At 46.3% G+C, this 16,077-nt stretch overlaps 1 long non-coding RNA gene across 3 annotated transcripts in view; it reads left to right on the top strand.

Moving 5' to 3' along the window:
- LOC132318740 (uncharacterized) overlaps positions 1-16,077 on the top strand; it is a 46,615-nt gene that overhangs the window by 19,375 nt on the left and 11,163 nt on the right. The window contains exon 3 of one of the 3 annotated variants that reach the window (XR_009484374.1): positions 6,214-9,429. The exons of 1 other annotated variant lie outside the window; for it this stretch is intronic. This is a non-coding gene — a long non-coding RNA (uncharacterized LOC132318740). Of the gene's footprint in view, positions 1-1,608; positions 2,276-6,213; positions 9,430-16,077 lie in introns of those variants that run through there. One more of the 3 variants, XR_009484371.1, reaches the window with a different exon arrangement.

The raw sequence follows: 16,077 nt of genomic DNA, 5'->3' as shown, positions 1-16,077 counted from the left end.
CAGCACAGCTCTGCCCTTGGCAAAATAGCCAAGTGGCCACCACCTCCGTAGCTGTGAGCCGCCAGCACATGTCTCGGGCACACTCTTTCCCTGCCAATTATTTGCTTTGCAATTAGCAGTGCTGGTTTCCGAGCACTACCCAACCCCAGCTCCTAACTTCCATCTCAGAAGCACCAAGCAAAGGCATCACCTGAGACAGGAATGACTGCGTGAGGAACAGTAGCTGAGCAAACATCACCTTACCGCTGTCATTGTCAGTCCTGAGATTCATAAACAAGGAAGGCAGGGGACAAAAGCACAAGGGAAGGGGAATCCTCAGCACAAGTCCCTAATTGCTGGCAGTCTGGGCTGTGAATGATATCAGGACTCTAGAGGAAAAGGTTGAGTAGAAACAGATGCTTCCAGCAGGTTGTGGCCTCGGTTTCCAAAATACCACGCTCCTCCCTCCTGCTCCTGCAATCTGGGTTATTCTCTCTCATTCCCCAGGGCTGCATCCAATGTAAACAACACCATTATTAAAATTCTTCCTTGGTAATGATAATTAAGTTACTAAAAAATGTCAAATGGGGAAGCTGGAGGCATCACGATTTGAACAAAACCATGGAATGTAAATGAAAATGTTTTCTCCTTAAAGAAGTGTGGTCCATATTTAGGTACCTCTAAAGCCACCTGAGCCTTGACTAGAAGGAAAGTTCTCTTGAAGCTAGAGGAGATATGAATACATGGGGATCCCAAAAATTGGGCCACATATTCAGATGCTTAAACGTGGATCCCACCTTCAAGCACCCATGCTTGAAGGTTTCTGCTGGTATTTTTATTGCCCAATTATATCTTTACGGAATGAGAAATTCAATTCACTTAGCAAGGAATTTCTATAACAATACAGCCTATTATGGTCTAATTGAGGAAATAGGAGGCCCAAGCAGAAGGCAGCTGGTAGACTTCAGGGGAACTTCTCTAGGGACTGCTAATACATAGGGACAAACCTAAGGCATGGGCCAAAGAATTACAAATAACCCTCCCAACAGTTTGTGTGTCAGCTCTGCTCACTCCCAAATCCCTCCTGGTGCAACAGCAGGGTTTTGGAGCAAATGGAGCCGGCTCACGGCTGCCCATTTCAGCCAGGAGCTGCCCAGGTCATGAACCTGCCCATGGTCTGAAAATTGGATCTGTTTCAGTCGGTTTCCCATAAAGCAGAGCTCTTGAGTGGAAGTTTTACCACCGACTTTGAAAACCCCAGGATCAGGTCCTGGCTAAGTCATTATAAGCCTTTAGCCAACCACCCTTAACTACATCAAATCTAATTGTCCTCCACATCCACTAAGAGACTGCTCTGATCGTCCACCAGACACTGCTGCTTTCCTGGAAACCCTATTAGCTTCTCAAACAAGGCAATCCTGAGGACTCAGTCCTGCAAACCTTTTGTGCAAATATTAAATAACAGTGAATAATTAGCAGGGATAATCCTTTTTTGCTTGACCCTCTTCTGTAATAAAGACCTTTGTCGGCAAATGCAAACGTTATTTTGAGGAGCAATTAATAATCTAGATCTGCTAAACACATCAGCCTAAATACACTAATGCTCTAATATCCACCGTATTTATACAGGACTTAAGACAGATAAAACCAGACACACTACCTGTCCCAAAGACCCGAGAGCATTCATCAGCCAAGTGCAGGAAGAGAAGGTGGCAAAAGAGGTGGTAAAGAAGGGACCCACTTTTACCTTTGGTACATCTGCAAGCGCATCTCTGGGTGGAGCAATCAGATCAGCTGGATTCTGTCCATGGAGTTTTATTATGTGCATCCTTTTCCTTCACCTGTTTTTTTTTCTGAGAGGAGAGAAAGGAAGGGACGAGCAAACCAACAGGCAGATAATTGTTCTGTGCTGACAGTGTGTCAAGTGAAGGAAGCACAATTTAGGCAAGAGATCTGCGTTACCGCTTGAGCAGAAGTCTCTTCTTTTCCTCGCAGATGGCATTGACATATAGCCTGAAGGGGCTATCAGGATACAAAGCTAAAGATGGTTAAAGACATTTAAAATTGTACAATGTGTGCACCATCTACACCAGGACCATCATCTAGGAGGAAGATTCATCCTGACGTATTGGGCAGAAGACAGACCTTCTACTGGTGTTATGTATAGCTGTTGAGCCAAAGGTATTTTTGAGATAGACAAAAAATACGTATAATCCTGCTACTGACCATGCCTTTTCCAGTGGGTCTTCTTTGACTCTTGAAAAAGTGTGACCAATAAATGTAATGATCTGCCTTCCCCTTTTTTTCTGGGTGAATGATAGCTCCTGCAGTGTGTTTATCATTGAGTGCAATGACCGGCTTGAGCCGTTCATGTCTGACTCCACTTCCCAGCAAGCTATTGAATGCGTCCTCTTCATTGCAGGGCCACCAGCGTTTCCCAGGTCCTGCCAGGGCTTCTGCTAATAATAAATATTGCACTCAGAACAAGATTGTAAATCTTGCCATAAGATGGAGGGAATTTGCGTTTCTGCATTCCTTGAGCGTAAGTCGCTTTAATTTACTTGCACAAGAATGGGCTTAATACTCCTGCATTTTTTTAATAAGCTGTACAGCTCTTGTACAGTAGGTGCAGCTGGAGGGATAGAGAACTGCAAAGAGGGGACTTCACCTGCAGGAAAATATCCTCTACTTCCCCCAAAAGAGATGAAAATGTCAATACTATTGACACAACCCCTAATTAAAAATGACTGCCATAAACATGCATATGATAGCCGTAGGACATTAGTTTGGATTAAACATAAACAGCAAGATGTACTGCATGTGTTTTCCAAAGGAATAAAGGGCCGGATGATGGTATCTTCTGTACATCCAAGGAAGAACAGAAGAAGGATGCCTCAGCTCCTATGCATGGGCTGCTCCTCTGCCGCCCAGCCCCAGTGAGCTGTGCAACGGCGACTGCCTGCACAGCCTGAGCTATTTGCAACCGCAAGATAAAACATGTCCATGTGTATTTCTTTGGCTGAGGTTTAAGCAAACGTCCTTTACTTTGTGTTTGACATGGACAGACAGCATGCGCATGGCCGGTCGTAGCAGTTTGGTGGATTCATGCATTATCTCAGTTACTGCGGCAGTGCTGAGCTGTAGTAACACCCCAGCCTGGGGTGTGGATAAGTCGTCCTTTTTCTCCCAAGAAATAAAATCCTTCATTTTGGGGTATTCAGCAAACAGAATTACAACAGAAAATAGCTTGTCAATGCCCCATGCAAATTATTTTCTTATGCAATTGGTCTGCCTGGATTGGACAGGCTCCCTATTTTAATGTTCACCTGCTCTTACTTTATGCTTGTGATATTAATGTATGCCCAGGCATCCCAGTGGGCTATAGGTAGTTGTCTTTTATTGTACAACACCAAAAATAAACACTGCGATGTTCCATGTGGTCCCAGGGCTGCACGGTAGGGTTGCACCACGGGGCTGGGGCTGAGCACAGAAGCACCATCTGAGCTGCTGTGCCTACAGGTGGGCTACAACGAGCTGAGTAACTGAGTGGTGGAGGCAGAGCACGGCCAGTCTTTCTCTTGAAGGTACAAGAGACTGAGCACCAAGGACTTCTTTTCCACCTCCATGTGGGACAGATATTTCACATCACTTAGCACCTCCCTCTGATAGCATTTGCCTCCAGCTCTTTCTGCCCTCCCTCTCCTATAAATCATTTTGTGCCGTGAATGACAGAGAGCTTCTGCTTTCTCCTTTTACCGCTCTAGAGGGGGGCGGAAGGAGTGAGAGAGAGGGCGAGATTTGAAACTGTTTCCTAAATATGCAAGTGTTCAGCCGTGAGCTGATATCCTGCCAGGGGTAAGAAGTGGCCCCGTGCTGCGCTAGCTTGGGAACAAATAATGAATTATCCTGCAGTCCCTCCTCGGTGTTGTGGAAGGAATGAATTTCTATCCCCCTTTCGTAAGGCAGCTCATTCTCCTACTCCTGGGCTGCTCTTCCCCCAGCCTCTGCCACCCCCTTGCTGAGGGGGACACTTGGTTGCTGGACAATTTGCTGTAGGACAATTAGCTCATCCTGGCTGCTCCTGCCCATGACCATGGATGGGAACAGGTCTGTGTTTCCCTAAACACCCGCTCTAAAGAGGTCAGGCCCCCTTCCAATCTCTTTTGCTCCCCAAATTGGCTGCCAAAGCTCCTGATTTTGTGCCACTGTAGTTTTACTCAAAGAGTAGGAAAAAGAGCCGTGTCCCCTCGTGGGGTGGCTTACGTGGCTGGTTGTGCCCTGCACTGAGCTGATCTGCCCATTTCCTTCAGCAAGGTGTGCTCATCGCTTTGGCTCTGAGTGCCCACGGCTGGGAAATGGCTAATGAAGCAACTCTCCATTACAAGGACTCCTGCAGAATTTAAGGGGAATTTCCAACCCTGATCCCTCTTCCCCCTTCCTGTGCTAAAACTCCTCTTTTGTGAAATTCCAACACGCTCCGCGCTTCAGTAATAACACACAGCAATGAAATATAAGTAGACTTATGTCTAATACCATGGCAGCATTATTCCCAGATGGACAGTAATCATCGCTAGTTTGCCCCATCTTTTTTGCAAGAGAGTTTGAGGTTTTTACACAAAGAAAAGAGGGGGGGAACATGTTGGTTCTTAAGTATTTAGGGGGAAAAGTGGATCACCTGGAAAGTAAAGGCATAATCCATCTTTCCACGGTGAGGAGCATGGCCCAATGAGCCAAAAAAGCCTGGGAAGGACAAAACCTGGGACAACCCTTTGAGCTGGGACATCTGTCAGTCATAGAAAGAAGCAGGAAAAGAAAAAAAAAAAACAATTGCGCCATTCGTGCCATAGGACAGTGTTCGACAGCCGGCACTTCCCAAGTCCAATGATCCTGACCCCAAAACTGCCACTGTAGAGGCTTAAGAGTTATATGTTTCTTCACTTTAAAGCAGAGGATGGAGTCTGAAGCAGTCAATAAAAAAAAGGGGATTTTTAGGAAACCAGGGAACAGCCAGAAAGTAGCTATTAACTAACAGCTGGGCAGAGACTTAGACTGGCTCCAGACCCCGTATACCTCTTAAACCTGGGAGAAAAGTTGAATCCGGATCCAGAGCTTCTGCATTGTGGCTCAGGTCCATCGCCGGCAACTGCAGAGGATTTATCTGTTGAATACGCCCAGCCTGACTTTGCAGATTCCCCGTGGGCAAATGCCCCCCTTGACGTCCGCAGGAGCCTTGCGTCAGGGCTGCAGAGAAGCTGGGATCGCTGAAACCTCCCCATTGACCTGCCGGCAGCGTTATCGCAGGATCCGTTCAGGGCAGCCGTGCTGCCAGGTCATTGGGCTTTTAATGGCTTGTCAGCCTATGTGGTGCAGTTAGGAAGGAGCTGGCAGGTGTCTTGGCCCTTGTTTTAGACACTGTTGGCCTCCCGAGCTCTTCTGCTTGCAGTTGTCGGTGCTTTTTGCACTTCTGAATAGGCCGGGTGAGGCTGGAAAAGCCCAGCGGTTTGCTGCTGGCGCTGATGGTGATGGATGCGATTCCATGACTTTACCAAGGCAACTTCATCTCCTGCAAGCGAAGCTGGAGTTAAGCCCAGTGTAACACCCTCACTTCACTTTGGGGATGAGTATTTCATTCTCAGCCGTGGTGGAAGTGCTAAAGTCTTCCCAATAATACCTTTTCTTAATTTTAAAACTTTGATTGTTATATCCAGCATGCAGTTTGACTCCGGACATTTTTAAGTGGGGTGTTAGTAGGTTTTCAAGCATGGACAAATTGATTTATGAGTGGATTAATCTGATGCATCTTTTAAATGGAAAACTGACATAATTTTCCATCAGAGACCCGCTAATAAAGCACATTTATTTGGTTAATCCATTTTTCCTGTACTAAGTGCACTACATAAGGTATAAAAATACCAAATCAATAGCCAAAGACTATATAAAAATGAGACTGAGTGATCAGAAACCATGTGTGAGCCATCCCCTCCTTGGCTTCTTGGAGGACTCTGCTTTCTGTTTCTGCTGCTGAAAGATCCATTCCCAAAGTCGCCCCAGGACGGCGAGGCTGCAGAACCCCAGGTGTCCTTGCAAGTCCCAGAGGGGAGCGGGTGCAACAAGCCACCTGCTTCCAGGGCTCTCGAGGCATCGGCTCTCCTGCAGCCCTCCCGATTTTTAGAAGTAGCTAGTTTGAAGGTGTTGGGTTTTTCTTCTTTACTAGTTTTTTTATTATTATTGCAGGAGGAACTCGGTAGCAGGAACGTGTGTAAAAGACAAAGGCATCTTCCATCACGATTGTGCAAGGAGCCTGTCCCAGCCTGCCAGGGAATCTGCACAAATTCCCCTTTTCTATTTTTCAGCTGGAGTACAGCAGTGTTATTTCAAAGAAAATGCCTGCACAGCCTTCTCTCTGCAAACACTGCAACCATCATTCGATCAGTGCAACTCTCTCGTGTGAGCTAATTTAACAAGCGGTTGCTTTGCAGGCTGTGGAGAATTGCCTCTTACCTAATAATTCTGCTAATTTGCTTAACTTTCCCAGATTGCAAACGGCCCTACTCTGAACAAGCAGCTTTCTAAATGAACCCCCAGACAATTGCTTGACAAGAGGGAAAGGAAAGGTGGGTGGCTCGGGAGGCTGAAGCTCACAGTCTTTTATTTTTGACCTTTGGGCCAGCATTCAGATTTGCTTGTTGGGAAAACTGCATTCAGGATATATTTTCTTCAGGGATTTACGCTACCCTTTTGCTTGTAATTATTCTCACTTGATGTCTTCCATAAATTAAAGATGCTTCTATTAGTGAGCTCCAGTCCTCTCAATTATCTTGCTAAGGTCTCCTTATTTGTGGCAGTGAGCTACACCACCAGGACTGCCATCCTTGCAAAGCTCCTGGTCGGTGGCTACAGGCAGAGAAATAAGGAATGTACATGGGTAATACAAATGTCTGAGCAATCCCAGAAAGAAATGAAAACTGCAGTAAAGGTAAATGTCAGACTATTTAAAGACAATGTTAACTATTGATTTTTTAGAGGAGACTACCTCTTCAAAGGATGGCATGCATGCCTTCAGATACAGAGGAGGCAGTCTAGACGGATGGCGGAGAGAGGGAGGTGAGGGAACTGGGAAGACAGAGATTTTCCCAGAGAGCAAAATGAACCCTTTATGAAGCCTTTGGGATTAAAGACGTGGCTTAGTTCTTTCACAGCGTCCATCCTTTGACCCATTTAAGCACCATGCCTTTCCCAAGAAATGAAGGGCAAAGAAGCACTGATGAGCAATAAAGAGATAAGCAGCAAAGTACTCGTTTCACCGGTGTTTTCCAATGAAAAATGAACCCTCAAGCACACCCAGTGATTTGTTGTCGAAGTGGCAAAGCTCACCCAAGTTCCTGATTTTGCTTCCAGCAGAGATGCTCATTGCTCATTCTCACACCCTGGAGCAACTCGGACTCATTACGCGGTGCTCGCTCTTCCCACCCGCACCTGCCTGCACGCGGGGTGGGACCACCACCGCCGCAGCGGGGATGCTGGTGCGGAGATCCAGGCAGCTGGCAAAAAGGGGGGAAGAAAGCTATCATTCTCCCTGTACCTACAACTAGGGTCTTGTGGGAAATTATAATCAACTTGGCAATTTTTTATTATCCTTTAGTACAACAGGATAGGCTATGATTTCATATGGTTTAAGAGAAAATCAAGCCTAGAATAAAAGCCTTGGTTTTTAAGAAATACATGTGTGTGTATATGAATTAGAAAAAATATGCGTATGTATGTACACATACATTTTTTTAATATATATATATAAAAACACTTGCCTTATGGCTCATGCTGTGATATCCCTGCCAAAGCATCTGGGAGCAGATATTGCTGGCCTCGGATGCATGCATCTGCAGGGGATTGTTCCTTTCAAGCTGTAGTGCAGAGATGATGCTATACATGGTGCTTGGGGAAAACGGCATGATAAGAATTTAGTGAGGGGATTTAAAGGTCTTCCAGACCTGCATTTTCAAAAAGGGAAACTTCTTATCTCGATGGGTGTTTTGGAACAGGAGGAACGAAGGATCTAATCCAGCGAAGTGTAATGTCAGCTAGGGCAAATTAATTTTGCATTTGGATACACTGCCTTTTTCAGAGGCTAATTTGGGTCTTAAAAGAAAAATAATTATACACTTCTATACAACAAAGGAAATGGGTGACACTGCGGGGTCACTACTGACCTTGGCAGGTTTTGAAGTGGGTACACAAGAGGAACAGACCCTCCCGGCACCCTGCGTTTCCCCTCTGCAAGTCTTTTGGGTGCTTCAGTTTGAAGATCCCCATAGGGCTTATAACCCCAGCTCGCCTTCTTTGGCAGCCGGCTCAAGTTGCAGAAAACCCCAGTTCCTGGTAGATCCTAAACACAGCGCAATACGGTATTACTGCCTGGGGTAACTTTTGGTTTAGATGTATTATTTCAATAACGAGGTCTTCAGACAGTGTTAAACGACAGATGATATAATTTTTGAATGCGATGTTCATCTGAATTTTATTTTCTGATGTTTTGACTCATTGACTTGATGTCTCTCTATTATGCACACACCTCTGGAGATGTTGCTGGCAATGATTATGCATAGCATTGAGTTAGTGAATAAAACCACTCCAGGAACTGCTTTACAGATCACAGTATCGTTTTCTCTATAATTGTCCCACAAACGGTGGAAGTTATATGGAGAGAGCAGTGTGCTCTGACAGACTGCATATTTTTGCAGTGTGCATCAGATCTCACTTTGGCTTCTGAGACTTATTTCTGATGGTTCTTGGGGATTTAACTTTAAGACCAATGTATTTTAGTATCCATATGCGCTCCACTGTTCATGTCATCCGGCAGCAACCGAGGATGAGCTGTCTCCTTAATATGGATGAGACACCAATTTATCTAAGTTATCACCTCCCAATCTCTCATTCATCTCTGCTGTTAAGTGCTGTGTTTCTGACATCCGTACCTAAACTATCAGCAACTTCTTCTCCTTCAATTGAAACCATAAGTAATTTTTGGCTGGAAGTTCTTGTTATGTATATAATGGTTTCTTCATCTCCCAGCTGGAATTCACCCATCAGGTGACTGAATCAGGCTCTCCGGACACTGCATTTTAAACCCACAATATTGCATAGATCCACGCAGCACAGTAAATCAAAAGCCAGGGTGTCTTTCCACCACCTGAAAATATATGACCAAATTAACATGTCCCAGGCTTACTTCGAACAGCGCTGCAGCCCCGGTTGTGTACAGCCCAGGCGTTTGACTGCAAAGTCAGCAATACTTTCCCCCTTCCTGATGCATTCCCAAACCGGCGAAACTTAGCCCTACTCCTGGTATTCTCTTTATAGAAGGTCCCAGTGATATTATGTATCAAATAAAGGTCTCATTACTGAGTTTCTGGTTCCTTCATGCCGTTCCTCTCATTAATCATCCTGTACTTCAAGCCGGTGCTACAAGCCGTTAGGACTTTAGTGGTGAAGCACTGGAAGAGGCTGCCCAGGGAGGTGGTGGAGTCACCATCCCTGGAGGTGTTCAAGGAATGTGTGGATGTGGCACTGCGGGACACGGTTTAATGGGCATGGTGGGGTTGATGATCTGACAGGTCTTTTCCAACCTTAGTGATTCTGTGATTCTGTGATTCTGTGACTGTCTCGCTCCCCACCCCTCAGGGAGGCATTCCCTCCCCTGCAGTTCCCCTGCCCCTTCATGCCGCATGTGCCATGGGGAGCACGGACCCGCTGGGGACCACTGCTGCTGGTCGGGCCAGTGCTGGGGGGCTGGGGACCTCCTGGCCATGAGCTCTGGGCTTGAGCCTTAATGCAAAGAGACGGTCTCCCCTTTCTGCCCTGCCTCATCTCAGGGCACACAGGGATGTTCCCGCTGCTAAATACCCCAATGCTGTCAGCTTTGTACCTTGTCGCATGTCTAGATGCAGCCCCAGTCCCAGGCAAAAAGGAAAACTCCTTGGTTGTGCCCCAGATCTGTTAGTTTAACCCCCGATTTCGCTCCAAAAATTGTTGCGAACAACCGAGGACAGGGAATCTGCATCATCTCCTTCTCCCCCATCCGAGCTCCCATTTGGTTTTATTTCCAGGGAGCTCCGAGGTCTGGCACAGAGACCACTCGAAAGAGTCCCCCCCCTCCATCTCCCCCTGGCAGAAGCGCTGCAGCCCACGCTCCCCACCCCTCTCCCACCGGCCACTGCCCTGCCCACGCCACGCAGCGGCACTTCTGTTTGCAGAATGGGACCCAGGGAGTTTGTTACTTTCCCCGGGTAATATATTTTTCAGGAGCACAAATGACTTGCTTTAAGCGCTGGAATCTAATTCTCTTTGTGCTGAGGATGAAATGCAAAAAGGGAGAAGAGCAGCGGAGAGCGGATCCCCCCTCAGCTCTATGAATTCACCAAGTCCGATGGTTTATTCATCTTAGTTAGCCTCAGCATTCATATATATGTGTGTGTATATATATAGACACACATATGAATTCATATAATGACACATAATTAATTTAGAGTTTGGCATTTCAGAACAGGTAATTAAAATAGTTCATTGTTGATTAATCACTTGCGAAATAAATTATTAGCAATATCACTGTTAGCATTATGTTTATTACTACAATTTAGAGAAATTAAGGCAGTTCACTTACATTAAATTAAACATGAAAGCACAGATGCAGTGTACCCTAGACAATATCTATTTACTCGGAGAACAAATGTGATGTGTGCATTACAGTACATTTGCTAGGTCATACATCTTGGATGGCCTCTTCATGTCACCACCAGAAACCTAATACCGACACACAGACGATTCCCATCTCTCTCCATAAATATAAAAATAGGATCCGCTGGACTTTAGCACTTGCTCTGCACTGCAGTGTGCTCCAGGCAGCTCTGGCTGATCCGCGGATGCTGAAGGCAGCTTGGACCTGGGATGGAGCGCGGCTCTGCAGCACCGCAGCCAGACGCAGGGAGTGGAGAGCTAACGGGGGCAGGAAGGGCCACACCAAATACAAGCCCCCAAAAAACAGAAATGGGAAAGAAAATAAAATTTTTCACTCCTCAGCAGGACCCCAGGCCACCGTTATGAGCCAAATTATAGCCAAATTGCACAGAAACAGAATAAATCTCAGGCTGACTCTACCAGGTGCTGAAGGCTTAAACAGATCATTTAAGTATAAGCTGAATTTGATTTTTAAGCAGCTCTCTGCTGGGGTGGTGAGAGATTTTGTCCTGGGGGGAAATAGGTATCCCTTGCTTTTGACAACTGTTTTATCTGGAGGATGTTCAGCCTGGAGTCTACGGGAGCAATAGGGAGAAGTCAGTAGAGATGAAGAGGGGACAGAGCACCTCACGACACATTTTCTGTATCTGTCTCTCTGCGGCTTTATAGCTATGGGAAATAATCTATAATTAGGTGTATAAAATACCTCTCTGCTCTCTTTGCTTCTGGCCCAAAAGAGCACAAAATTGATAACTCAATTATCGCTGCTGGAAATACAAATAAATTAAAAGCACCTGGTAGGAGGAACTCTAACCGAGGGACACCCATGCAGCATAGCGGATGCTGCTCTTTAATTGCGAGCTCAGAGGCAATTAAAGCCCTGGGGCTCGGGCTGGAGCAGGAGTGGGACCAGACTGAGCCCTTCGCTCTCAGGCATATGGGAATAGTCACAAAGTGGAGCCAAATGTCCCCCCGAGCTGATGGCACAGGCTGGAAGAAGCACTGGGGACAGTGGTGTCACCTTCTCAACCCAGGAGCAAGGTCGGGGTGAAAGCTTTGGAAGCGGTGACATCCTCCGGGAAGAGAGGGACATCTTGAATGACCAGTGAGCTTAGCTTGGTTGTCGGGTGAGGAAAATCAGGGTGGGGTTTTAACAGTTTTCAGTGTAAGAAGATAATTGGTGCCTAATCCTGTCCCCAGCAAATTCCTTGGAGTTTTTTTTCTGAATTTACAAGCAGAGCAACGTAGGATATTGAGGGTCGTCTTCGTATTTGTGCCAACTCATCTAGCATTTACAAAAACCCCTCTCTCCACTGAGGCTTGTTTTTAATGACTCCTGTGCTGAATTAACAGTCTACACCGGTGTGACAATGACAACAGTCACTAATGACCACTCTGTTTGTCTAAGCCACATGCTGAGCACTGATTTCAGTCCTGGTCACAGACTCTCTTTGCAGAAAGGCTTCTGGGTCTTTCTAAGCAATTTAAAATGTGTAGGATGGGCTGGCCTGTCCATCCCTGCTCCTTTGATATTCTGCTGCCTGGAAGTGTCCTTGAGTCAACACGGAGCACCTGTAGGGAGGTGTGACCCGGAATGATGTGAAGAGCAGGAGGAGAAAAGCCTTTGAAATTTCATATCCCATTCTGATGACCCACTCAATAACCAGTGAAATTATATTTAAACAATCTGCCCTTTGATGCAATCTCAACCAGATCAGAAGGGCAAGTGCAGTTTTGTGGAAAGGTCTGTTTTTATTAGGCAACCCACTTCGTGGCCCCCCCGGAGAGCGTGTGACGGTGCAGACACATGGGATACGTGCAGGTATTACTTCAAAAAGGAAAGCAAAAGTACTCCAGATGATCCCCAAAAACTTTGTGCCAAAAACATTCCACCGTATCACATTGAACGGGATGTTTTCACCCATGAAATTGTTTCTTGGATGAGGGAGGGCAGAGATTTAGCTTTGTGTAGTACCATTGCACGGTTCCAACGATGCAAAACCCAGCCAGGGTCACACGCACCCCGTGACGGCCGGGCAGGGGTGGAGGCATCACCTGGGGAAGGTGCCAGCTCTTCTCGTCCCACGCACCTTTCCTGCCACTCACTCTGCCCATAGGCATGCGTTGCTTTTCTGCTGGAGCAAAACAGGGCAGCACAATAATATTCACTTTATGAACATGACAGGTTTTTATTTAGGCAACAATATTGCCCACGAAGAAGTCCAGTGCACGTCATCCCTCCTCTGCCCATTGCACGGGGCAGATGTCAGAGCAATTCTATCTGAAAGCTTTTAGCTCCTGTAACTGATGATTTATATTTGTGCTGTAATAGCAAGATACTGCAATAATACTAAGGATTTAATTGTTTTAATGAAAGCAGCTTTTTCTGCATTCAAATCAATTTGGTAAGTTTGGATGATGGAATATACGACTGGATTTGGCCGTGCTTTTTGTGTGCCTTGAACAAAAAGGCACAAGCTGTTTCAAAAGAACTAGCTTGGCATACTGAAACTTTTAATAAGTAATATCTGCATAACTAAAGGCAATAGGAACAGCCCAACCTGAAGAAAAAGGGATTTACAGGAATTAGTGTCTCGCTGTCACATTTGTAAAAGGGACACATGCATTTTTCAGATCTTTGCACATTAATGGCTGTATTTGATTCAAAATACAGTCAGTGAACCCTCAGTAAATGGAATTAAATGGTATGTGTCTGATTTGAGGGTGACAATCCACCAATTGTTTCTTGTTTGAATTACTACCTGCGTGGCTGGGCACAGCGGTAATTGAAACTGTAATGTTTCATTCCTCTTTAGCTATAATTTATCTGAAAAGTTCATTCACTGCTATTCTATTCTCCTTCCTGAAATCTCTCCCTTTACCATTACCACGCTGTCAGGGACTGCATCCTTTCTGTGTGCCCAGATTTTGACCTGGCTTGGGCTTGGCAATTCAAGCACACGAACAACCGGCGTTTCACTGGAGCAGCCCCCTCTGCCCCCTCTTGCTCCGGCCACGGGCGACGGATCGGGGGCTCGGCTGCTCTGCAGGGCATGGGGCTCCTTTTATTCAGCCTCAGGTCTCTGCTTTGCCTTTGGCTCAGAGCCCAGGTGAGCACATCCTTACAAGGTCCTTCAAATTTCCCTTCAAAACCAAGAATTTGCAGTGGCTTTGAGACCATCTTATTTTGTGTGATGACGATTATTGATTGCAGGACCCAGACCTACTTGTACAGCAATAGCTGTAAATGGAGAGGTATCAGATGTTGCTCTTTCTTCCATCTGTGCCTTGTTTTGTTGCTTTGCGTGGTTCTTACACACTATACAGATGTGGCTGTGGCTGTGGCAGTGCTGGGCATATGCTAGGGGTAACAAATAGATTGCCTCTCTCTTGACACCACCCATTTATAAGAAATTTCTAATCTGTTTTCACCCAAAATTGAGAAACAGAAGAAAATGGAATCTATTTTATTCACCCATAAAGTCTGACATTTCCAAAGATGGAGTCAAATTTTCCTCCTCATCTATCTATGGATAGCTGGATTGCTGACTAGGTACAACTTTATGCCCGCAGAGTAATGACACCTAGTATGACACCTGATTTCTGAGATTTCAGAATGAGCTGGTCTGAGACAAGCAGGGTTATTTTCCTTACAAATAATATGAACCACAAAAGCCAGACTCTGTGTCCCAGGATGATAGCACTTCTTTCTCCCATGGGACCAGGCTGGAAATCCCTGGGAAGCCCTTGTCAGCAATGGGGCATGTTCTTGGCAGAGGCATTTCTACGAAGGCATTTGCATCTTCTTGAGCTGGTGCCGCTGCCTGTGGTCTGGTTGTGATTCAGGAGTGATGAAGCTTGGATTTTGCCCTTGCTTTTGGGGTGATTTAGGTGAAAATCCCATGAGGCTCGTGTGCAAGTTGTCTGGGAACGTGAGGGTGCTATGAGAAATTGCAGGGAGAGGCAGAGCTCTCCACTGCCCGCAGACACAGAGGGCTGGAAGGAGGAACAAAGAGGAGAGCATAGGAAAGAGGATAATGAGGTTTAAAAGATAATTAAGGCTGCTGGTTCCCAAATACCACAGTGCTCATGGCTGGGCTGGTGAGCCCAGGGGAAAGCCAAGTGCTGGAGTAAAGCTGGCAGCTGAGGTGGGGCTGCACATCTGGAATTGCACATCTGGGAGGGTCCTCAGCATCTCCAAGCCCCGGGGCTGGTCCCACTCCCCAGGCACAAGATGTGTGGAGATGCTCATGCTCTGGGAGGCATTCATGGCATTGATCTACCAACCTTCACCTCCACTGGGGGATCCTGGCACCTTGACAAAGCATCCACGTTTGAAACTAGGCTGAGCTAAGGAGATGGGCGGAGAATAGCAATGAGCAAGGACAGACTGGCATCTAAATGTGGAAGGAGTGTGGCAGCCCATGAAGAGAGAGCTGGGGAAGGGGTGGGGATGGAGTGAGACGAAGCACCTGGAGGACAAGTGCTGAGAGGGGAACAGTCACCCAAGGGCAGAGGAGGGCAGTTCCTCCCCGGGGAATTCCCTGCATTTCCTTACCAGCACCAGGAGGGGTCCCTGTGGTGATGGCAGATCAGGGGAAGGAAGTCTCTCCTCCATCCTCTTCTGGACCCAAAGACTCTTGAGTTTCCCCTTCCAAAGCTGATGATGCCACATTCACCCGTGCAGGAAAGCTCTCGGTGGGCTCAAATATGGTAACCGTGCTGGGCAGAGAGACAAATACCGACCCAGGTCATGGCATCTCTAACCAAATCCCCAGCAGCAAAAGCAATCCCAGCTGTCTCAGATGGAAATTTCACCCAAAACGAGACCTCAAGAGTTAGTCTACAATGTTCTCCCACCCCTTCCACACCTTCACACACAAACCGTTGCATAAATACAGACTGTCTTTGTTAGGGGTTGTACTTCTTCATGCCTGTAGCAATTTAAACCACCCCTTGCCTTTTCAAGTTTACCTACTAAATACTTTTTTTCATTCGCCTTAGAGTGCAGGCTGAATAATTAGAGCAAGTGGCTGCATTTCTCAAAATAAAACTGGGATTTGTAAGTGCCAGAGAACGTTGGTGGTGCTGGAAGGGAAAGGTAATTGACATTCCCTTTGGGAAACCTCTTCGGAAATTCGGGCCCTGGTTGCTTTGGATTTATTGTCAGTGGTGCAATACAGGCAGGGAATATGATAATCCTTGCAAGCAAACAAACAGCACAACCGAAAGCAACCAAAGAAGAAGTTGCGCTCCACTGTGTGTCTGACAGCAGAGAGGGACTGGTCGTGACCTTGCTGATCTTCCAGCTCTTTCGTACCAACCACGATGTTAGTGCATTACAATGCAAAAAAAAAAGTCTAATAA

This window comes from Gavia stellata, chromosome 20, assembly GCF_030936135.1.
Source record: "Gavia stellata isolate bGavSte3 chromosome 20, bGavSte3.hap2, whole genome shotgun sequence".
In the NCBI taxonomy this organism is placed as follows: Eukaryota; Metazoa; Chordata; class Aves; order Gaviiformes; family Gaviidae; genus Gavia; species Gavia stellata.
Note: the sequence above shows the minus strand (reverse complement) of the source record. Positions and strands in the feature narration are given on the sequence as shown.